The sequence below is a fragment of the Protopterus annectens genome, chromosome 3.part0, assembly GCF_019279795.1.
Source record: "Protopterus annectens isolate FY-2018-M chromosome 3.part0, PAN1.0, whole genome shotgun sequence".
Classification (NCBI taxonomy): Eukaryota; Metazoa; Chordata; order Ceratodontiformes; family Protopteridae; genus Protopterus; species Protopterus annectens.
This window is the reverse complement of record NC_056731.1, coordinates 354,347,058-354,373,546: the sequence shown is the minus strand read 5'-3', so window position 1 is coordinate 354,373,546 and position 26,489 is coordinate 354,347,058.

Sequence of the window (26,489 nt, the reverse complement as noted above, 5' to 3'; positions counted from 1 at the left end):
ATAATCTAATAAGTATAACAGCAATAGAGCCAGAGTCAATTACAGTAAAACTTACTTATCCAGAAGGAGACGGGCAACCTCTGTGTGAGTTGAAAGTCGCAATGACTGCTTCAAAGTGATCCATCTTTCAAATTCAGTACCAATGGCTATTCTTGTTCTGTTACGCTTGGCATCTCATGCCTTCTTTGCTCTTTTTCGAGCAGAGTCTGTAACTGTCTTTCTTTTCCCATCCATCTAGCTGTTGGGTGTAGTTTGGGCATTGACAGTGCTAATATATAAAACACTTACAAACAGGAAAAACTTTGCTAAATTAAATGAAAGCAGTTGACTGTTCAAAACTAAAAAAATCTACCATTATAATAGGCTATAGCTCATTCAACACTAAATTCCTAAATATCTTTGATTCCCATGCTCCAGCACGTAGAATAAAATCTAGATCAAGCACAGCACCATGGCTCACAAAAGATACCAAATCTAAAATCAAAACTAGAAACAGAGCCTGGGACAGCTGGAGAACAACTGAAGCCCGACTTGACATTCTAAAATATCTTCAACGCAGGAATGGTCCAAAAAAAAACTATTTTACTAGATACAAAAAGCTTCTACATAAATCTCCTACAAAAACACCTAAACAACCCTCAAAAGATCTGTGCAGGCTTAAACCAACTACTTCATCCAGGTCATTCTACAAACCCAACCACAGCTAACCACACTCATAGTTCCCCAGAGACCATAGATGGTGCTTACAATAACTTTTTCACTGAAACAATCCCAATTCATATTAAATCAACTAACCCCCACAAACTTAAACCACACCCCTAATGTACCCACTAATCAGCCCCAATTTAGCTTCCAAACGATATCCACTATTTTTATCAAAACACTTATAAAAAACTAAAACCTACCACCCTCGTTGCTAGCCTCCTCCCTGCTGAGTACCTAGAAATAGCTGCAGATGCCATTGCATATGCCATATCTATCCTTATCAGCAGAAACTTATCTGAAAGCAGTATCCCCTCCCTCTATAAGATATCCCATGTCATCCCACTCCATAAAGATGGTATTTCTGCACACATATCCAAGTATAGACACATTGCCATTCTTTCCCCACTAGCCTAAATAATGGAGAAATGTGTACATAAGCAACCAATGCAATACCTTACACAGAATAACTTACTATACAACTCCCAGCATAGTTTCAGGCCATACACCAGCACCACTTCAGCCCTCCTTTCTTTTACTAATGCCATAAACCAAAACAGGAATGAGAATAGGCTATCCTCCGCCCTCTTTCTTGACCTATATCTTGACATGCATTGGTACAGGTTGGGCTTTTTTAAATTATTTGTTTTTATACTAACGTGGTTTGAAGTCTGAAAGTATCTACTTCTCAGGTGATTTCCCAATATGACTACTTCAGAATTTAAAGTTCCCCATGGGCATACTGGATACAGCATTCTCTGCAGCGGCTGTGAGAAGACCTGTACCACAATCAGCAGTGAGGTGGCAGGAGAAAGGTAGGTCATGTAAGGTGTTCTGTAGCTAGAATGAACAAAGACAGTATGTTGTGCATGTTATTAGAAAACTTTACTGCTGCAGTGTTTTCCTTCAGATATATTATTATGAAGAGTGACGTAGTACACATGTCACACTAGCATGTTGTCCTAGCATGTTCCACAAAGTGCTGTAACTAAGACTTGTGATATATGCTACTGAAAAAGTTTATGTTATACTGAAGCAACCAGCGAATTCTACCCTGTTACAAAGTTACTGTCAAAAACTGTGTGATACATGATTCAGTAAAATGCCTGAGTAGGCCTACTGCCTCACCATTGCAGCAGATCAGAAGTTTACTGATGTAGCTTCATCCCTGGAGTTATTGTGAGAAGCTGTAGAGTTGTTTGGTAGTAGACTGACAGTTTTAGGGTACACTGATATTTTTATACAGAGCAGATATCAATGGGATCAGTAATTTAGCAGTTCTTTAAAATTCAAAGCTCAACTTGACATATACATAGGTGCTTAAACCTATGCAGCAATACAATATCATTCAAAATACGGTATGCGATAAATTAAATAAATATACAAGAAAAGATTTGATGCAACAGATATTAAGACTTACAATTGTCAAAAATGATATTCAAGACCAAACAGATTGTGTTTTGAGGGAGCACTGCTGATGGGCACACATGTCCCTACCCACCTGAGTAACATGTTCCAAAGGGGAAACGCTTGAAAAGTAAAAGACTGCTCATCAGAAAGAAAAAAGCCACTTGAAACCTTGAGTCCACCAACTATCCCAAGACAGAGAGCATAGAGCATGAGGGTCTGTTCTCAGGCTGGAAGCTCTTTAAATCTAGGGTGACATAAACCTTGAAGAGCTAAATAAACTAAGACCATATATGTGGGACATAACTGAACTGACAACCAGGACAGACTATGCAGAATCTACTAATATGGTGTTATCAGGATACCTTTGTCAGCAGCTAAACTGTAGAGTTTTGCACAAGTTACATACAGCCCAGGTCTGGGTACAGGGCATTGCAGTAGTTTAGTCTAGGGGAGCCCAAGGTATGTGCCACTTCTGTAACATCAGCAGATAGTGTGCTTAACAGAGGCAATACTGGAGGATACTTTGTCCCTAAGAATGACCCAGATCATGATTATAAGAAATCACCCCTTCTTTGACATCATTTCCATTATTTTACAACTATAGGTGATATTAGGATACAGTACTGCAACAGATGAGTTTCACACCATGGTGTATATAGCCATGGCGGATGTCTTAGGGTCAGTAAGCTACTGACAATCCAGTTATAGATGCACTCCAAGTTAATTTATTTAAGGCTATCATAGATTGTTGTACACCAGTGAACCTCACATTGAACCCTGTTATGCCCTCACAGGTCAGAGAGTTGGAAGAGGAGGAATTAGCCCCTGACATTACCATGTGAATTTACCCAAATCTGTAGAAGGCAAACGTTTCCAGAATGTCTTCTGGTATGTCATAATAATGCCTCAAACCGGCCATCTGTAAGAGCTGAGATGGAATTATAACATTGATCTCTTGCCAGAAGATCATTAATAACCCAGGAAAGACTTTCTCCGCATTAGGTTTTGACCAAAAACTAGACTAGACTAGTCACCCCTGGGATTCAGGTTACTGGCAAAAGCTCTTGCCACCCCTATATGTGCCTTTTTTAGGCAAGGTTCAAAGGACAAAACCACCACTGTAACAGATACAAGCATGCAAAATCTGAAGGTAATGCTACTCAATGCTAGAAGTCTAAACCTTAAAATGCACTCTCTCAAGGCACTCCTAAAAATGGAGAACATCGATATCTGTGCAGTAACTGAGACTTGGTTCAAGGCTCCAGAGAGCACCCCTGCAATACCAGGCTACAACTCTTACCACACTTTTCAGCCACAAAACCAAGACTGAAACATGAAAGGTGGAGGAGTGTCCATATTCACCAAAGATATTCACACCTCCAGGCTAGTTGCCCAACACAATGCATCTGAAATTCCCCAGGTGCAGCTAACACTAGGTAAGACTGCAATCCAAATTGTAGCTTGCTACAGATCCCCCACCATGCCCCAAGATTCTAACTACACCTTTCTAAACATACTGGAAAATATTAAGATACAACCAAACACCCTAATACTGGGTGATTTCAACTACCCTGCCATTAAATGGGAAAACTACTCGGGTACCAACTCCTTTTCCCAACGGTTCTTGGACTTCATAAATTCCAACGCCCTGGATCAACTAATCCATTGTCCCACCAGGGGCTCCAATATCCTAGACCTGGTCATTACCAACATGGGATATAGATGCTCCACACCAGTGGTCACCCCCTCATTGGTCAGGTCTGACCATAAGCAAATCACCCTTGACATCCACATTCCACCCAATAAGGAAATCTCCTTAAACTTCTCCAAAGCCAACTTCATGCTATTGAAGGCAGAAGTGACAAACTTCATAACACCCATGCAGACAGGATCTGAAAGTTCAAATGCAGAATCTTACACTAATGCACTGTACGAACACAGCCACTCGTGCATGAATTTTGCCATCCCAGATAGAACCAAGATGCTGTCCTCCAAAAAAAGGAAGTCAATCTGGTGCTCCCCTGCTATAAACAAACTATACAACAGAAGGAAGAAACTGTTGCAGAAAAGAGGAAAATCCCAGGATATAAAAAACTCCCTCACCAGCCTCAGTAAGAAGCTGAGATCCCTCATAAAATCCTCAAAAGCTAGTTACGAAAATAAAATTGCCAAAGATTCCAAAGACAACCACAAGGCATTCTATAGTTATGTCAAGAATCTAAATGGCAGTGCTCAGATCTGCTCTGAGCTTCAACAGAATGGCATTAAATATACTGATCCCAAGGATATTGCCAATATCCTGGCAGATCGATTTAGTGCCAACTTCACCCCCTCTCACCTCTTAAAGGGCCCATTAAATACCAAAAGATTGCCAAATTCCGGTAATCAAGGCCACCAGGTAGAAACCGCCCTCTCCAAAGCTAAGAATACAGCATCCATGGGACCAGATGACATCCCAGGCTATGTACTACATGAACTATAAAATGAACCTGCACCTCACCTAAGTGTCATGTTTAATCATAGCCTCACCTCGGCTTTGTGCCCACTGAGTAGCGCACAGCTACAGCTATCCCACTCCACAAGGGGGGATCCACCTTAGATCCCGGGAACTACTGTCCCATCAGTCTGATGAGCCTGATCAACAAGGACATCAAACACATTATCATGGAACTTATAAACAAAGACATTGGCAACCTTCAAACACTGAACCCCACCCAGTTTGGGTTTGTGAAGGGACGATCTTGTCTCCTGAACCTGATTGACTTTTTCGAATCAGTCTCCAGAGCTCTGGACGAGGGTAAGGCCTTTGACACCACCCTCCACTCTGGAATCATAGATAAACTTACTAAGCTTGGCATAAATCCCTACGTCACTCAATGGGTAACCCCAACTGTAAAAGCAGCCGACTCCAAATCCAGCTCCAGACAAGTGACAAGTGGATTACCTCAGGGTTCAGTCCTGGGACCACTCTTGTTTGGCATCTACTTCTCTGAAGTACAGGACAACACTAAGGGACTCTGGCTAACAAAGTTTGCAGATGACTGCAAACTGGGAGCCATTATTGAATCCCCAAATGATGTGGATATTCTACAAAAGGGCCTTACAGAAACATATGTCTGGTGCCAGAGCCATGGGCTCAAGTTTAATGCCAAGAAATGTATAGTTATCCCCTTTGGAAAAAAACATGTACCCATGAATTACCACATAGGTGGCAGTACACTAAACATCGAAAATGTGATGAGAGACTTAGGGACACAGGTAGTCAGTGGTCTCACTTTCAATAAACACATCACCACAACAGTCAGGAAATCCTTCTTTGTGGAACACCTCATCACTAAGGGCTTTTCTTCCAGAAAAAAGGAGGTCATTGCCCCACTGTACTCATCCCTCATTAGACCCCATTGTAGAGTATAATGCCCCATTTGGTATGTACCTCAAAAGACATCTGCAACAGCTGGAAAGGTCACAGAAATACCTCACTAAAGAAATCACAGGCCTAAAACAGATGCCATATGTTGACCTTGTAAAAAAACTCCAGCTATACTCTGTGGCATATCGTGTGCTCAGATGCAATCTCTGCTTAACATACAAGGCCATGTCAAACCCTGAGCTGTTGGACATGCTTCACTTTAAGAAATCACAATCCCTCAGAGCCACACACTCCAGGGTCTAAACCTTGTCATCACAATGAACAAAACATGCTGGAGGGATAGGTTCCTGACCCAGAGACTCCCCATACTCTGGAATAGACTGCCCATACATGTCAAGCAGAGCCTCATTGGCCCTCTTCAAAAGGAACCTTGATGATGGATGGGAGATAGGAAATTCACCGGGCATCATGGCAGTTGCCCTGCTAGACAAGGGTCCAGAGAAGTAAATATTGTGGGAAGAAATATCCAGGTAATTGTTATGGCACCGACCTATGAACCTATAGAAAGGATCAGTAGTGTTATTTTCATTCAAATATTAATCCAGTTGTGCATACATGACCTTCTTAAGGACAGTACCAGTAAGGCAAGTATTTGAGATAAATTCATAGGATTATAGGCATTAAAAGGAAACTAACCCACTCGGCCATTTCTGCCTTGCATGTACCCACCCTAGTACATATTTTCAAGGAAGTCCAAGCCAGTCACAGCAGGTGTCAAGTTATGAATGCCCATCCAGTTGTCCAGCTCTTTTTAAAAGCAGGTAGTTTGTCACACTGTTTAACTTGAACAGGGAGTTTGCTCCAGAGAAGGAGTAGAGACTCTGTGGCAAATCAGTCCCTCTTCCTTTTCTTATTTATTTGCTGGAGTGTATTTAGATATCTGACCCTAGTGTTAGCTCGTCTGTTTAATTTGTTAAGATGTAAGAGATCTTGGACAACTGGATCCTTCATAGACCCTGTACACAAGGCACAAATAATGCCTATGGAGTCTGAAACTGAGGTAGGGACTAAGCCTGCAGGCTTTCATGGTAATTCAAGTCTTTTAAGCCCCTCTTCCTTTTAGTTTGAAACTTCTGGTGTCTTTCTAATTGTTTGATATGCTTAGTAATGGACTTCCCATAGGGGCGTTATACTCAGTGATGGGTCCAATCAGTGCAGAGTACAAGGAGGTGAAGGGTTCTTTTAATCTGGAAGAAATACCTTTAGCTGTGGATTGTGCAAGGCAAAAAGATTTATTAACTACTGTTGCACTGTGGTGGTCAAATGTAAGGGAGGTGTCCACCCAAGTACCCATGTCTCTTACGACATTTTCATTTTGAAATGGTGTGTTATCGATGCTATAATTTGTAATTATCCCGATCATTTGCATGAAGACCAGCTGTTTTTAAGGAATGGAGTGGCCTCCTTTAAATATGTTGGAAAGACTCCATTGCTAAATGAGGAGACAGTGACCTGGTAGTGGACTGGAGGTAGCATGTCACTACCTGATATAGCCAGTTATGTGAGGCAGAGGTAAAATCCACAGACTGGGGTCCACATTCTGGAAACTACAGTAACAAAATCTTTGTAGTCAAGGATAAAAACTCAGACCAAGACCTCTGCTGAACCACAAAAGATTCCTGATACTGCGCCAAGGTCAGCACTCAATATAATCAATGTAAGCCTGGCAGCATAGTACAGATCAGGTAATTGACATTCTTCTAATGAAAAATACTTCTGGAAGGCAAGACTGAGTAGGCTGCTAAGCCTCCCTACCACTTGGAAGAGAGCTGCTGAACATTTTGCCACCATGGTGGTCTCCTAGGATGAGTGCAAAGATTTCTTGTGGGGGATCACCACCTGATAAATTGCATAAATTAAGCAGGAAAGTGGCACTTCATCTTTGCTCTTTCTTTTAATGTGCCCATCTTAGTACAAAGAGCTCAAGATAATACCATAGTTCATGTAGGAAGAGATGGAAAGGGTGTACATGATTTGTGTCCAGTAGAACTAGAACAGCAGTCAAGCCTCTGTTATATTTTTATTTTATATATTATGAATATTCTATTATTTTCTATTGTTATATTATATTATATTGTAGTATATATTCCCAGTAAGTATGGGAAACTGTATTTGTGCAGAAATGTAAAAAACTACCAAGAAAACTGAGTAGTAATGAAGTAGACACTGACATGCTACAAGTAATGTATCCTGAATTTTATTGTATTATTATTTTTAATCATGTTTTGTTATGGCATCCTTTGTGGTGCTGTCTTGGATAACGGTTTAACTGTATGACCAGCTTAACTCAGTCTAGCTAAAGCATTTGGCACTTAAGGTCATGAATAGTATATAAAATCATGGATTTGAAAGTAAATAAAGGTATAGTAACTGGGGTCCACATCTGGGTATGTGGTTATAGTCAGCAGGTATGAATACGAGGGTTAACTATCACCTGTGATCAGCTAAGTCCTGCCAGGCTTTGTCCTGGGTCCTGTCCTTTTAGGCATCTGGTTCTCAAACTTGAAAACTGACTATGAATCACCAGATTTGCAAATTGCTGTAGACTTTTGAAACAGCCTCCCTTCAGGCAGCATTTAATATTATAAATGAATGGTGTAAAGAAATAATGGTACTTTTCCGTTATTGGGGCAACAGTTGTAAGGCATGTGGATGGATAGACCTAACCTTGAAATTGCAATGCAGACAACTTGCTTTTACTGACATATCAAATGGTTTGTCAAGGTGTCAGATTTCTGAAAAACCCAACCTTTGTCATATGAAGCCCTTTCCTTGTACCGATTCCTGTTTTTCTTAACCAATACTTGGGAGGATGGCCTAATGGTTAAGGTGTTTGCCTTACAAACACAGGGTGCAGGGTTTGAGTCTCACAAGGGATAATTGGCTAGGCTTAAAATGGCTCACAAGGGCAGTTAGCCTAGTACTAATCTATGAACCTATTCTCTATTCTCTATAATAATTTCTGGCCTTTCCTACCTTTATTACCACGGCTCACTTCTGGATTGTGTACGCGCCGTAGCACTGTAGAAAAATACCCTGTTAATTCATTAATAGGGAGTGAATGAACAACGTTATTTTCTGGAAAAAAAAAAGTAAGGCAGTGCTCCTCTTCCCGACTGTCAGCTGATTGCAGTTTAGTTAGAAAAGCGATCCCAAAGGCAATTATTCTGAAACCCAGAAGCAGGACTGACTTCAGATCTCCCCCATTCTCAGTGTCTGCACATTGACAGATATGCCTCCCAGCATTAAAAATCTTAACACGCTGACCATTGCAAATCAGCTGATGGTCGGAAAGAGGCGCACTTACTTTTTCATAAAATAACGTCGGTCATTCACACACTATTTATGAATTTACAGCGGATATCTCTACAGCTGTCTGTATAAGCGGCAGTGACTTGGCCGCAAATCAGTAACAGTCTGACAACAAATCCAGACTGAAAAGTACAAAAGCAAATGAGATTAAGCAGCGGTGAGTTGCAAGGAAACCTCAGAACAACGGTGACAACCATGCCAAAATTCAAAGCAGAACTGAAGAATCAAGTCACCACTGATGAGTTGCCAGAAGATAAATACTAGTGTGAGGAAGAACACAATGTTAAACCCCTATAAAAATAAGCAGCGGAGACTTCACATCAAGTAGACATTTTGCTTGTTGCCCCGATAACGGAAAAGTACCTTTTATTTTTGTCAGATAATAGCAATAAACAGTAATACAGTAAACTAATAGATATTAACAAGTGGTTGTATTTAAGCCAAAAAAGCAAAAGTCAGGAACAGCAGAAACAAACTTGTGATTAAAAAGAACATCGTGCTCCCATACAAAATTGTCAGCACTGACATCATTTTCGGCAGCATGATATTTCAGTTAAGAACGGAATGTTGCCGAGAATGCTGTCAGTGCAGAAAAGCTGCGGTTGCGAAACTACGGAAGTACCAAAATAGTACCAAAATAGCTTTTTTAAATAAAATCAATAATGGCAATATCTGCATGAGAAACATAATTTAGAGCACCAACACATATGAGGCAGAAATCTGGACATTTACCGATAATCTTGTGAGTTGAAAAGTATGATCTGCACAAAAAGGATTGAACTTACCGAGGAGGTTATTCAACCTGTGTACTATTTCTTTTAAATAAAGGATCGGAAACACGCCATGGTTGTGGTTGTTTTCCTGGGGGAAGGAAAATAGTGGCGGGAAAGGTCATATTTAAAGAGCAGAGGGTAGGTAAGGGGTGTGTATGCTAACGTCACATTGAGGGTGGTACTATACTAGGCAGACTGAGAGCGGGACGCTTGTGGAGTAAAAACAGTGAAATTTGTAAAAACTAAGGGGAAAGGTGCAGAAAGAGTGACACGGATGCATTTTATACTAGTTAAAGTATGGATTGGTGACAAAAAAAATGAAGTGTTTTGGGACCTGCATCTTTGACACTCTCCCTTTAATGAAAGGTGACGAAAGCGCTAACAATAAATTTTATTTACATAAGTATGGCATTTTTTCTGGCTTCAAGATTTGCTTTGTTTGTTTTTCTATTTTTTATTTATCTGCCTAAATAGACCATTGCACTTTGACAGGAGCTTTTCCCATTGTGAAACTGGTATAAGGATGGGTAGTAGTCACACAATTAGGCACAACCTTCCTGTACTACCCAGATAGTCCATGAGGAACATTCATCTGTCTTTTAGTGGAGGCTACAGTCCAGTTTTCTATGGCTTCTGTTTTTTTCTAGTTTTAGTTACATCAGTTTTCCTGTAATGCATCATAAGTACTTTGATCCTCCATACCCAGTTTACATTTCTTAACTTTTACAGTCAAGCCTGGTTCTGTTATGGATTCTGATGCAACCTACACCTTTGTTATGTGAAACTTCCAGTCTTCTAAATGAATGATCACGTCATTCAGCTATGCCACAGCATATTGCAAAAAAGGATTCAGTGTTTTGACCATCAGCTTCTAAAAGATAGAAGGAGCTCCATGTACTCCAAATAGTAATAGTCTGTATTTAAATAGATTATTAGGGACTATAAATGCTGTTATTACTTTAGCCAAGGTGGTAGGTGCTATCTGCCAATATCCCTTCATGCAGAGTAGCTTGTCAAGTATCTGTCCTTTCCTAGATTCCGTATCAGCTTCAAAAACTCATAAGCACATTTTTAGTTTGAAGCACTCCTTGGATTGGTGATAATAGGTATAGTAACAATTGGCATCACATATTGCTATCTCTGCCAATATCTTTCCTTAGCATGGAGCATGGACTTCAGTGTCTTATTAAACCTTTATACTAATCCAGCAGTTTGCAGATGGTAGACTGATGTACTCAACTGTCTGACTTTAAGGTACTGACAAAACTGATGCAGTACCATTGGCATAAGGGAGTGCCTTGTTCACTAAATACCTCTTTAGGAATGCACAGGCTGGAGAATAACAGTGCCAGTTATCAGGCAGTAGTCTTTGCATTAGCTTCTTGTAATGGCACTGCTTCTGTAAATGCTGTGGCATAGTCCATTATCAATAGTATATACTTATACCTATTGCTGTATTTTACAAGTGGTCCCAGAATGTACATAGCAATCAGTGCTGGATCCATCACAAGGCAACCTAGGCATCTGCCTAGGACCTGGTGCTGGCCAGGGAGGGGGTTGCTCAGCCTGGCCATAAAACAGAAAATTAAAAGAAAAAATGCTTCTAACAAAGAAAAGAAGATTGCTTCTGCACATGTGTTCCAAGCATAAGCATGCTGCATGCACACACTTACTTGTCAGCATGCATGCATTGCTTGCATGCTTAGTTGTTGTCAGCATGCTGCATGCGCACACTTGCTTGTTGTCAGCATGCTGCATGTGCACACTTGCTTGTTGTCAGCATGCTGCATGCGCACACTTACTTGTTGTCAGCATGCAAGCAATGCATACTCATACTTTCTTTCAAGCAGGAGAGATTTGTTTTAAAGCCCAGAAGCAACATTACTGAACAAGAGATTTGTATTGTTTAGCATTCCCCTGACTGAGTGAAATTGAGTGGGAGATTAACCGGTTGGAAACTTTGCAGGAGAGAGAGAGGGGCAATTCAAGGTTTGCATGTGTGTGCGCTCATGGGTATGTATCTGTATGTCTATGTGTCTGTCTGTGTTTCTGTGTGTATATATGTGTTCCAGGTTGATTACTGACACCAGTATGGAATAACTGCCCCTCCCAACTCCAGAATGATAACAGCAAATTGTGTGTGTTCTCCATGATGCTGAGTTGAAACTGCCCCCTAGGAAAATTACAGAAAATTCGGGTAAGATAAATCACTTGGGGATTACAGTTAGTCAGCAATTCCAATCCTTAAAGTATAATAGTTATTGCTGAAAAATAAATAGTTTTACCCAACAGGATCCAAGAGCACTGTCAGGTTAAGTGACTTTCTCAAAGTCATACAGTAGGCAAATGGAGCAAAGAAAAATCAAACCCTGTACTCAGCTACAGAAAGCAACTCATTAAGAGCTTGGAACCTGAATTTACTGCAGAAACTGTCAGACCATGCATAACTTTTTCATTCTCTGATAAAACAAAGAGGATAACATTCAGTCACTAATGCTAGTCATTAGAGTTTCATAGTTGTTCAGAAAATACATGTCAAGTTTATCATTTTTTGCCACATAAGACTCTGATCTTTTAACAAATTACTTCATGTAGTCAAAAGTAAATGACTTGAATCCTTCTACCTCACTTGCCTACTGCATGTCTTTAAGCAAGTCACTTAGAGGGTGCTCCTTGGTCAACCATGAAAAGAGGCACATTGTACGCCGACTTTACTTGGTTAGCAAATAGGTAAAAGAAAATGATATTTAAAATGTGTGCCTTTGTTACATAGGTTCATAGGTAGGTACTAGGCTATCTGCCCAAGGGCATTCATAAGCCTAGCCAGAGTGTGTTGGCTTTCGCCGCCCCATTGATTAATTAACTGATCCTCTGTCAAGCAGAGCCAATAAAGTGATCCCAGGGGTCTATTTTCTGTTACCCATGCACTCGTCAAGGTTTCTCTTGAAGAGTGTTAGTGAGGGGCTCTGCCTGATGTAATTTGGAATTTTGTTCCAAAGCATGGGGAGTCTCTGTGACAAGAATCTATCCCTCCAGCATGTTCTATTTATTGTTGTGGCGAGGTTTAGCTCACTAGAGCGCGTGGCTTGCAATGACTTGGATTTCTTTAGGTGGAGCATGTCCATCCATTCTGAGTTGGACATAGCTTTGTAAGTCAGGCAGAGATCACCTCTGAGTAAGCGATATGACACTGAGTACAGCAGGAGTTTTTTCAGTCGGGCTGCATAGGACATATGTTTGAGACCAGTAATCCTCTTGGTGAGGTACTTTTATGCTCTTTCCAGCTGTTGGAAGTGTCTTGTCAGGTACATCCCAAATGGAGCATTGTAATCTATGATGGATCTAATGAGTGATGAGTAGAGGAGCACTATAACCTCTTTATTTCTAGATGCGAACCCTTTAGTAATTAGTGGGCCACATAGAAGGATTTCCTAACTACTTTGGCAATATGATTGTCAAAGGAGAGATTACTATCTACCTGATGCCCCAGATCTCTTATTACCTCTTCTGTATTAAGGGGGCTGCCACATGTGGTAATTCGTGGGTGTTTTGTTTTTCCCAAATGGGATGACTATACATTTTTTGGCATTTAGCTTGAGGCCATAACTTTGACACTAGGTGTCTGTCTCAGTAAGGCCCTTTTGGAGGATGTCCGTGTCAGCCGGAGAGTCAAATATGACTCCCAGTTTGCAGTCATCGGCGAACTTGGTTAGCCATAGTCCTCCTGTGTTTGCCTGTACTTCTGAGGAGTATATGCCAAAGAGTAGGGGTCCCAGGACTGAGCCTTGCGGGACACCACATGTGACTGATTTAGAGTTGGACCTATAGCCCGCTATTCTTACCGTGTGAGTTCTGTCTGTAAGCCAATTGGCAACCCATCTCGTGACATAGGGATTTATTTTCAATTTTAGCTTTGTCCAGAATTCTTGAGCTAAGAAGTTGAGAGATATTTGTGGCAGTTTTTGTAAAATGTGTGGCTTTCTGGTGAATTGATATGAATTACACTTATTGAATAATGATGGGCATGAATTTCAGACTTTGTACCCTTCAGAAAATGCTAATGCAAAATGCTTAATTCTAGCAACTTTCTAAGTGTATAAGAGAAATAGATAAAATCTATTCCTGATTTTTGGTTCCTTGTCTGTGATTTGAACTAAGAAGTTGAGAGGGCAGAAAAGGTTTGCAGTGGGTTCCACTGTGCAATTTTGACAGCAGAGAGCTGAGATACATGTTTGGCTTATTATCTATGAAAGTATTCATTCACTTGTTCTCAAGCAGATATCTGAGGTGTACGATCATGTAAATTACTGTAATTCACATATCCGTGTGTGTGTGTGTGTGTGTGTGTGTGTGTGTGTGTGTGTGTGTGTGTGTGCGTGTGTGTGTGTGTGTGTGTGTGTGTGTGTGTGTGTGTGTGTGTGTGTGTGTGTGTGTGTGTGTGTGTGTGTGTGTGTGTAAATATTTGTTTTATGTGGCTTACTTAAAAGTCCAGTAAATCAATATTACTTTCTGTAATAACTTATCTCTTTTTGAAGGTATACGTGCCCCTCCTAAAATACTGGCACTATAGCTTTCTCTATGCCAGTGTAAATATAAACAAAATCTTGTGTAACTTTATTATTTATGCTGATAGTACAAAGGTATTGAGTGTTTTCATCGGTTTTAGGTTTCTCTTTCTTTCCCACTCAGTCTCTGAGTGTTAGTGAACACCACCATCCCCTCTTTCTCTGTTTCTCTCTGTCTCCCTTCCTCTTTGAACTGTATCTCAGCACAAAATATGTCTATTTTTTTTCTTTTCTTATTTACAGGCACCTCTACGTTAGAGCGCTTTACTTGTTATATGTGCTTAGCACTAGCAGAAGTTGACATAGAACTTTGTATTTTCATTTTTGAATGACTTTTAGTACTCAGATTGTTCTGGGGGTCTTCACTTAGTATTTTATTTACTATTTAGTAAATGGATAGGTGGAATGTCTGAGAACCCTTTTCAGCCATGACCAGAAAATACAGAAGAAGCAGACAAAATGAACATTCATGAACATATCACACATTAGAACTAGAAAATCAGATACTTGATACACATTCTTATATACAAAGTGTACAGAAGCATGTCATGACATCAAGCAGGGAATGACTGTTATGCTACAGGTAGTATGCTGGGTTATAATATGGATATTACCATTGATGAGGTCGAGCATCGTCACTGATCAGTTTCCTTGTGCAGTTCACAAAAGGCCTTGTAGAACTTTATGAGAGACTCCAGACTATTTAGTTCAGATGGGAGTCTGTTCCATAATGCAAGGCCCAGTAGGGAGAAGGCACATTCTCCAGTAGCTGTTTTATAAGGCAGACTGCTTTATGTGAATCTTCTTCTGGGTACTTATTTTGGAGTAAACCTGGTCTTTGATGGGAAGTTTCATCAAAATGCTGTGCCATTGCCACCACTTAATATTTTGTGTATAAGAGTACCTAGGAAATAGGTTGCCATTTTGGAGACCTGAAGTAATTTTATCCTTTGTAATAGGCTATAGTGGTTGGATCTATTGTCAGCCAGGACAGTGAATCTGCATTTTTTATTCTATATCGTCTGAAGTCTTTGGGTATTTTCTTTTGATTAAAATTAAGAAGAGGATAACCATATTCCAGTTTAAGAAGCAGAACATTTTTGGCGAAGGAAATGAGGCCTGTAGGGAAGAGTAAATGAGAGATTTTGTAGCAAAGTTTAAGATGAGCTAAGACTATGTTTATTATTTGTGTATAAGCTGAAAATTTAAGAAAAGAATTAAGGTGAATACTTAGGTATTTGTATTCACAAAGTAGAGGAATTCTGTTGCTGTGGTTATCTGTGATGGCTTCTAGAGGTAGATTAGAAACTAGAGGAATTCTGTTGTAGTTATCTGTGATGGCTACTATAGGTAAATCAGAAACTAGAGGAATTCTGTTGCTGTGATTATCTGTGATGGCTACTATAGGTAGATTCTGTTGCTGTGGTTATCTTTGATGGCTACTAGAGGTAGATCAGAAAAGGAGAAGAATTCTGTTGTTGTAGTTATCTGTGATGGCTACTAGAGGTAACATCAGAAACAAGAGGAATTCTGTTGTTGTGGTCATCTGTGATGGCTACTAGAGGCAGATAAGGGAGAGTTCAAGGAGATGAGAATAACATAAGGCTTGTTTTTTGTGGGTAATTTGAAGGTGATTGCATCCTTGAAAAAGGGCTAGTTTAGCTAATTTTGGAGATCAGAGAAGCATTAACTGACATAAGAGTAGAATGTTATCTGTGTAAAGATGACACACAGGGAGAGGAGGGGAGGTTGTGCTTCTTCCATTTTGACATCAGTCTCTGTGCTAGATTTTTATGTCAGTCTTTATATAGCCTCCTGTATATTACTGATTCTTACTGCAGATCTCTATAAGTTTACCCTTAGTTGCTATACTGTTATCTGTTACAGTTTGGGGTTTATTTTTCCCTAGCATTGGAGCCTGTGCCTAATAAATGACAGGATCATTTTTACTGTCTAACCACAACCAAATTATAGCTACTTAAGCAGCTTCTATATTAACTCTCCCTTGATTTTGATGCTGGTTCTGTGTGTGTCACTGTTTACTCTCCCCCATTAATATGCTGAATAAGCATATCAAGCTGATGATGCTCAGCCTGTTTGTTGTTAGGTTTGCCAGCCTGGTACACTGTGTGGAATCTCCCACCTCTCATATTTCCATAGTACTTTATATCTGGGAAAATATTTTCTAATATTGCATCATGGGTCAGATCATATTCTAAAGTCACTCCATGTAATAGTTTTCTAGATCTGTTCGAATCTCTACAAGTGTGAGATGATATTATTTCTTTCTTTCTTTCTTTCTTTCTTTCTTTCTTTCCCCTTGAAATCATATTACTAAAGCTTTTTAGTTGTTACTTATTTTATGCTTACATAATAGGGAATCCTTGACTAGTATATATTACGTGTGGTATACAGTATGCATGTGTGTGAGTGTCAGCCTGTATGTATATATATTTCCACCTCTTTCTCTCTCTGTATATATAGCATATTGTATACAATATATGCGTATGACTGTCTAAGACAAACCAAGTTTTAAAAAATATATATACTAGCTGAAACACATTATCGATCAAAACAGTAAATATAATATATAATGTCATATATAATGACATAACCACAGAAGTAATACAAATATTAAAACAAATTAAAACTTGCCCTGTAAGTACAGTAGGAAGCCACACATGAAACAGCCCGTTCATAAAACCTATGTAATCTGTGTAAAAGCCTTTATTAACAGACAATGTGTTTACTGCAACCCATTGAAATGGATAAGAAAGTTTAATCCATATAAAAAAAAAATGGGCAAAATAAAAACAGATAAATGAACTATTTGGATGTGAGTATGCTTGTTTAACAAAGTAAATATTTTGTGCAAAAAGGTTAGGAAATATGTTTTGTGGCTGTCAGCTTTACCCCTTTCTCATCAAACTTTTCTGTTAAACATATGGTACAAGGCAATTCTTTTTAATTTACGTTCTTCCCTTTCAAGCTTATCCCCATTGCCCCTGCCCTTTCCTGAGTATCTCATTTACTACTTTTTGGATGACCCTGTTTGTGTTCTTTCTAGGCAGGCTTCTCAAATTCTCAGGGGGGAGATACTTGTGGATATTCAATCCTGGAGTTGGAAAGTGAACACTCAAACAGGGAGAGACATATGGATGCCATGTGCTATAATATTGTGGCTTTGTGTCAGAATCTCTAGCTGGGGTATGGCCAGTGGTGGGAGGAAGAAATGTGCAATATTGGCACTGTACCTGATGCATGCATTAGGACTTCTTTAATTCCTCTTTCTAAAGAAGAAGACTGACAGGTCTCTTAGCCTTCACAAGAAGTCACTCCAAACCATGGTGAGCCCCGTACCCTTCTCCCCAGGGTAGGTGAGCGAACCACTTTATCCTGTCTCTGCAGGTGCTCCTTTGAGTTCACAGAGCCTATTCTGAGACCGGCTGGCAGGCAGGACAGACAGCTGTCTTGTTGCCAGCTTTACAATACAAGATGTGTCACATTTAATTTATCATGTAACAATACTCCACACAGCCTATTCAACATAAATCTAGATCTAAGTTTACACATAACTAATATAGTTTTCACACAATTGAGATCTTCCATAAAATAACAAAACTATCCCCAGAATCAAGGATAGCTATTACCAAAAATGCAAATGAGTTGTGCTCACAGCAGTCAAAGGCGATTCAGAGACATGCAAATTAGCTTATATTATGGCCTTTTTTTCATCATGGCTAACATATATCTGAATTATAATTTCCTGCATCATGTAAATAGTATTTCTGGATGCAGCTCTTACTACTAGCAATGGGATTTTTCTGAATCCCCATGTATGTGTGAAACCACTGACTTGTAACTTTGTTTCTGTTTTCCATTTTGTGTGTGAAGTTTTGCAGGAGACCTGCTGGTGAAGCAACTTTCTGATGCTAGAAATGTAGTTAACACATCTGTATTTTTTCCAGTTTCAGTGTCTGTGCTCCATGCACTTTATGACTAGCAAGACGCTATCATAATTCTTTGTCATTTATGGAGGTTTAGCTACTTAAATACAATGCTATTTGCAGGGAAAGTGTAGAAATGCTTTGAAAACAATAAAACATCTATTGCTGCCTCACAGATAGTGGTCAGAAGTTAAGTATCCCTCTGATGAATGAAAGGTTTTAAAAGCTGTTGAGCACTTCACTTTTTCACTTCTTTGTGTGAAAATAAAGCATATTAACAGCTGTAAAGTTATTTTAGCAACTTGCTACTGTTCTACGGTGTTCAGTACTGGCTGATACTAATTGTGTAGTGTGATACTAGACCTTAACAGCACTGAGAGGTGCTCAGAAAAAACTTTAAGTACCTTTCTTTTGTCTGAAAGGCATTTATGGCTGCAAAATGAAGATGGATGAAGCTTCAGGATAGTATAACACAGTGACTGACTAAAACAAGTGAATCAGTCAGGACAGAGAAATGCATGATGTAGACAAATGGGTAGGTAGAGTATGGGAGTGCAGTATGAACTATGTTAGCTACTCTAGCCTTAGAATGATACTTTGTGGATGTGTATGTTTAAAAGCAATAAATGCTGAATTGGTTAAACTAGCAGCCTACATGGTTAAACAAAAAAGAGATATAGCACTCAGCTGCAGAAATATACTTTGCCAGTAACTTTGTCAAAATGAAGTAAAGATTGTAGGCACTGCACTCACATACTCTGCAGACAGATTGGGAAATGCAATGCCATGGTAAATAAGGAGGAGATTAGTACATTGTGTTTGTGCTGTACATTATGGTGTGCTTCACTGTACAAATGATATCCATCAAAGGCAAATTACAAGTGACAACAGCTTATACATTCATATACAGTGCAGAGAACAGCAAAGATGACTAATGGCTTTCATTGTGCACATTGATTCACTGTTCTGATAGTAAAATAGTGGGAGTAAAAAAATGTAGTCCAGCATTGTCACCTCACAAGAAGAGGTACTCCAGTTTAGTTCTTGGATGGGGTGCGTTCTGTGCAGAATCTGCATGTCCTTCCTGTGTTCACAATAATTTGTCTGAGTACATCTTAAAAACTGCAATAAGTGGATAGACATCTCAAAATTGTCTGTATGTGTGTGCAATGCCGAAGAAAGCCCTGATAATCTTTTTCCAGGCCTTCCTTTAAGCACTGCAGATGTTGTTGGAAGTTTATGGGATCATTGCTGCAGTCAGATGCAACTTGATAACACTGGCTGGATGGAATCCATACTGCTTTCATACTAAATTAATTTGCATTTTGTTCAGTACAGCAGTTCTGACAAGTAGATCAAAGAGAACAATACCATTTAATGCCATCATTCGACGAGAGCTCATCAGCTGATTATGATAATGACAGTTTGTTTGTCTTTCGGCTTTTTCCCAGAAAGGGGTCGCCACAGCGGAACTCCGGTCTCCTAATGATTGACAGTTGATTTTTACGAAACACCAAGGTGTCAGCTCGACGCCCAACCTTCAAAGAAGGCACTCCCATTTACACACGCATGTCTTTCAACGCTACCCAACCGCAGGGAGGACATGCAGACTCCACACAGAAGGCACTCCCAAGCCAAGCCGAGAATTGAACAGGAGAACCTCTTGCTGTGAGGTAACAACACTACCGCTGTACCACCATGGCATAGATTATGATAATGATAGTACCACAGTAAAAATGTATTCATTACATCAGAAATATCTTACTTGACAAAAGTATATCTAGTACTAAGAAGGGCTGCAGGCCGGTACCATCTATGACTTGCATTACAAGAGGGCTAAAGATTCAATTGCTTTGGCGGCATAAATTAATGCAATTATTTTTCCATTTAATGTTATGAAGAGGTGTTGGCATCTAAATGGCAAATCTTCAAGAGACACACTTCCAAACTATATGTATGAGTCACAGAGTGGTATACATCATGCAGCAGCCAGTAAAGGCTTCCTGTAAGCTGACTCGTAAATGAGAGTACAATCCCTTGTTTGCAGTTATAACTTAAAGAAAGCATATTATATAAAACTTGACTTCTTGATGCACTTTCTTCTTTGATCTTTGTTTATGATTGTATTTAATTTTAATCATGGAGTTTCTTTGCCTTAATGGCTATGTTGCTTTTATTTCCATGCTTTGAGTCTTTGGTGCTAAATTTTAACTACTCTTTTGCGTCTGTATTTTACCCTGCACAAACATGGAGTATGTTTCATGTTACTGATGCAAATGTTTTACTTCCAGTTTTGTCTGTCTTGCAGTATCAGAAGTAAAGATAGCAAAACTCTTGGAGTAATATTCATACTGGCACTTAGTTCATTCACTGACATCCCTTTCTTTGGTTACCATGACTGACACTTATTTCAGGCTGACCACCTTTCATATTTGCCTTCTTTGTCCAACAATATTATAATCACCTACAAAATAGGGGTATCACATCTGATATTTACTTCATCTGACTTTATGATTATCCTTTAAAATACTTTGATTAGCATATTCTCTAAAGAAGCATAATTTATGAAGCAGAATTACAACTCCCATTATACAGACCTCTTTAATTAACCCTCTATAAATGCCTTTCAATGTTCTTGCAGTTTTTTCTGCCTTGCATCATTGGCTATTTTTCATTCACATATTCTTGTTTCTTAAAAGTTCAGAGTGATTTCTTCTTCAGTGGATGATTTTCTTGCAGAAAGGAGTAAAAATCATTCAGGAAGTATAAATGCTGAATGATCTTTTCCATCTGCTTGAGCTACCACCAACTCAGGCAGACGGGAACTTGGTTTAATGCTTCATTTAAAGGACAGCATACTTAGGATTGCAGCACTGCCCCCTGCCCCCCCCCCCCCGACTGTGCTGCAGAATCACTCCTGGAAAATGAATGTGACCACCAGCTGTAGGACTAGAACTCACAGCTTGTTGATTCCATCATCAAAGATAAGTATACTTTGTGTCGCCCCACTGATAATGCCTAACTTTTCATGTCTTCATACACTTTTCTGTTTTCATGTATTTTCTTACTCATGTTTGTATTGCTTTTCTGGTGTTTTCCTTCCTTTTAAGCAACGATGGCAATTCACTCAAGGAGTTTAAAAAGCTCAGCAATGTATCACTTTGCAAATATTTTGGTAACCCTTATATTTGTAGACTATCTTCCACTGTGTAAATCCTCTATTATTCCCAAGGTTTGTGGCTGTTCTGTGAATGAATACAGCTTTTGTTAGGATTTACATATCAATTCCCATCAAAGTCAGATAACACTTCAGCTACTCCTTTGAGTATAGACTGACACATTTCTCTCCATCTTCTACAAATTGTGTCTTCATACTTATCTAGCATATTGGTTACATTTGTCTTTTTGCCTTTCTGACCATGGGAATATATATCCCATGCAGTACATTCATACAGTAGATTTTGGTGCTTTGCAGCTGTGCCTCTTCACTCCCAGAACCTTACCTGACTCTAAATCTATTTCCAGCCTATAACGTTCTGTCATGCTTGTTTCCCTTTTATTATTATTATTATTATTGTTATTATTATTATTATTATTATTATTATGATAGTTTCCTGCAGGCTTGCTTTCCTTAGTCCATGCAGGAGCCCTATACAATAACAGTTCATTTCTTTTTATCTGGGGGATGGTGGGTCTGATGCTATCCTCCAGGATGTTTGCGGTATTATGAATGTGCCACACCATGTACCAAAATGCATAGTAAAAGTAAACTGGGATATGCATCTAACCTCTCACCTCCTACCCAGATTCAGTAATGTGCAGTAACTACTTCCATCAGCCTTTAAGAAAGCAGAACTGCCTGTTATCCATAAATAATGAAGGCCTTTCATCAAGCTTAAGTTAAGTGGTCTCACTGTTCACGGATTCTTTTTAAATTAATTTGACATGCTTTTTTTTTCCTTTCCTTATACCAAAAGTTCTATGATTTTAAACGTGCATTGGCTCTTAGTAGTGGTCTTTGATGTGGCACACTGCTCCAGCATGTAGTATTACAGCATGACAGTAAGAGATTAACCAGTTCACTTCTTGCTTTAGATGGCTTCCGGCAGCATCTATATGTCCACTCTTTGCCTTTCTGGGTTTTATGTGAGTGCTCTGGTTTCTTGGATCCTCCCAAAGGCATGTATTAGGCTGATTGTTGGCCTTCAAAATGTGGTGTGTTTGTGAGTATGAAAGATGGCCTCTATAAATGGGCTTCAATGCTTTGCATGCATTTAATGCCAGGATAAGCGCTGCCATCCCTATGAATGAATAGTTGATGAACTTTGTGGTGTTTGAGTGTGCATTTTATGTGTGTACAGTATGTGTTATGTACTGAAAAATACTTGATAATGTGCAAATAGAATGGTGACAACAGTATTTACTCTCCATAGCTGATAAATATTACCTGTACATATCCATATACAAGGGTGTGTGTGTGTGTGTGTGTGTGTGTGTGTAACTATATGTATATATATATTTCTATATGTATATATTTGGGGCCTGGATTTTTTTTAAATTGTCCTTGGTCAACATCTGCCTAATTAGCTGCATTTAGTTGACTAAACAGATGGTCAGCAGGTATACAAGATCACAAAAATTCTTGGGGTTAAGAAATATGCCCTTTCCCAGATATTGTGCAATCTCAGAGATAGTATGTATGTACATATCTATATATCTATATATATATATATATATATATATATATATATATATATCTATATGGGTCCATATCACTACATCGACAAGTCATAACATCGACATTCAGTACACCGACACGAAATCACCGACAGATTAAATAACCGAAATCCCACTTCACCGACATTCACAAGTTCGACAACGAAGCAGTCACTAAGTAAATGCCCCTAACCACTGCACAAAACTCCTACACGTATGAAACCGGGTCTACTTCAACACACTACACTACATAACATACACACTAACCCTGACCCAAACCCTAACCCTAAGGTCCGACACTATCGCACACTTCACCTACCTGCACCCTAACCCTAACTCACTTACCCACCCCTAGCCCAAGCTCCGACACTAACGCACACTTCACCTACCTGCACCCTAACCCTAACTCACTTACCCACCCCTAGCCCAAGCTCCGACACTAACGCACACTTCACCTACCTGCACCCTAACCCTAACTCACTTACCCACCCCTAGCCCAAGCTCCGACACTAACGCACACTTCACCTACCTGCACCCTAACCCTAACTCACTTACCCACCCCTAGCCCAAGCTCCGACACTAACGCACACTTCACCTACCTGACTGCTTTGTTGTCGAACTTGTGAATGACGGTGATTTTCGTTAGCAGTTCTGACAAGTAGATCAAAGAGAACAATACCATTTAATGCCATCATTCGATGAGAGCTCATCAGCTGATTATGATAATGACAGTTTGTTTGTCTTTTGGCTTTTTCCCAGAAAGGGGTCGCCACGGCGGAACTCCGGTCTCCTAATGACTGACAGTTGATTTTTACGAAACGCCAAGGTGCCAGCTCGACGCCCAACCTTCAAAGAAGGCACTCCCATTTGCACATGCATGTCTTTCAACGCTACCCAACCGCAGGGAGGACATGCAGACTCCACACAGAAGGCACTCCCAAGCCAAGCCGAGAATTGAACAGGAGAACCTCTTGCTGTGAGGTAACAACGCTACTGCTGTACCACCATGGCATAGATTAGGATAATGATAGTACCACAGTAAAAATGTATTCATTACATCAGAAATATCTTACTTGACAAAAGTATATCTATTACTAAGAAGGGCTGCAGGCCGGTACCATCTATGACTTGCATTACAAGAGGGCTAAAGTTTCAATTGCTTTGGCGGCATAAATCAATGCAATTATTTTTCCATTTAATGTTATGAAGAGGTGTTGGCATCTAAATGGCAAATCTTCAAGAGACACACATCCAAACTATATGTATGAGTCACAGAGTGGTATACATCATGCAGCAGCCAGTAAAGGCTTCCTGTAAGCTGACTCGTAAATGAGAGTACAATCCCTTGTTTGCAGTTATAACTTAAAGAAAGCATATTATATAAAACTTGACTTCTTGATGCATTTTCTTCTTTGATCTTTGTTTATGATTGTATTTAATTTTATTCATGGAGTTTCTTTGCCTTAATGGCTATGTTGCTTTTATTTCCATGCTTTGAGTCTTTGGTGCTAAATTTTAACTACTCTTTTGCGTCTGTATTTTACCCTGCACAAACATGGAGTATGTTTCATGTTACTGATGCAAATGTTTTACTTCCAGTTTTGTCTGTCTTGCAGTATCAGAAGTAAAGATAGCAAAACTCTTGGAGTAATATTCATACTGGTACTTAGTTCATTCACTGACATCCCCTTTCTTTGGTTACCATGACTGACACTTATTTCAGGCTGACCACCTTTCATATTTGCCTTCTTTGTCCAACAATATTATAATCGCCTACAAAATAGGGGTATCACATCTGATATTTACTTCATCTGACTTTATGATTATCCTTTAAAATACTTTGATTAGCATATTCTCTAAAGAAGCATAATTTATGAAGCAGAATTACAACTCCCATTATACAGACCTCTTTAATTAACCCTCTATAAATGCCTTTCAGTGTTCTTGCAGTTTTTTCTGCCTTGCATCATTGGCTATTTTTCATTCACATATTCTTGTTTCTTAGAAGTTCAGAGTGATTTCTTCTTCAGTGGATGATTTTCTTGCAGAAAGGAGTAAAAAGCATTCAGGAAGTATAAATGCTGAATGATCTTTTCCATCTGCTTGAGCTACCACCAACTCAGGCAGATGGGAACTTGGTTTAATGCTTCATTTAAAGGACAGCATACTTAGGATTGCGGCACTGCCCCCTGCCCCCCCCCCCCCGACTATGCTGCACAATCACTACTGGAAAATGAATGTGACCACCAGCTGTAGGACTAGAACTCACAGCTTGTTGATTCCATCATTAAAGATAAGTATACTTTGTGTTGCCCCACTGTTAATGCCTAACTTTTCATGTCTTCATACACTTTTCTGTTTTCATGTATTTTCTTACTCATGTTTGTATTGCTTTTCTGGTGTTTTCCTTCCTTTTAAGCAACGATGGCAATTCACTCAAGGAGTTTAAAAAGCTCAAAAATGTATCACTTTGCAAATATTTTGGTAACCCTTATATTTGTAGACTATCTTCCACTGTGTAAATCCTCTATTATTCCCAAGGTTTGTGGCTGTTCTGTGAATGAATATAGCTTTTGTTAGGATTCACATGTCAACTCCCATCAAAGTCAGATAACACTTCAGCTACTCCTTTGAGTATAGACTGAAACATTTCTCTCCATCTTCTACAAATTGTGTCTTCATACTTATCTAGCATATTGGTTACATTTGTCTTTTTGCCTTTCTGACCATGGGAATATATATCCCATGCAGTACATTCATACAGTAGATTTTGGTGCTTTGCAGCTGTGCCTCTTCACTCCCAGAACCTTACCTGACTCTAAATCTATTTCCAGCCTATAACGTTCTATCATGCTTGTTTCCCTTTTATTATTATTATTATTATTGTTATTATTATTATTATTATTATTATTATTATGCATTTATGATAGTTTCCTGCAGGCTTGCTTTCCTTAGTCCATGCAGGAGCCCTATACAATAACAGTTCATTTCTTTTTACCTGGGGGATGGTGGGTCTGATGCTATCCTCCAGGATGTTTGCGGTATTATGAATGTGCCACACCATGTACCAAAATGCATAGTAAAAGTAAACTGGGATATGCATCTAACCTCTCACCTCCTACCCAGATTCAGTAATGTGCAGTAACTACTTCTATCAGCCTTTAAGAAAGCAGAACTTCCTGTTATCCATAAATAATGAAGGCCTTTCATCAAGCTTAAGTTAAGTGGTCTCACTGTTCACAGATTCTTTTTAAATTAATTTGACATGCTTTTTTTTCCTTTCCTTATACCAAAAGTTCTATGATTTTAAACGTGCATTGGCTCTTAGTAGTGGTCTTTGGTGTGGCACACTGCTCCAGCATGTAGTATTACAGCATGACAGTAAGAGATTAACCAGTTCACTTCTTGCTTTAGATGCCTTCCGGCAGCATCTATATGTCCACTCTTTGCCTTTCTGGGTTTTATGTGAGTGCTCTGGTTTCTTGGATCCTCCCAAAGGCATGTATTAGGCTGATTGTTGGCCTTCAAAATGTGGTGTGTTTGTGAGTATGAAAGATGGCCTCTATAAATGGGCTTCAATGCTTTGCATGCATTTAATGCCAGGATAAGCGCTGCCATCCCTATGAATGAATAG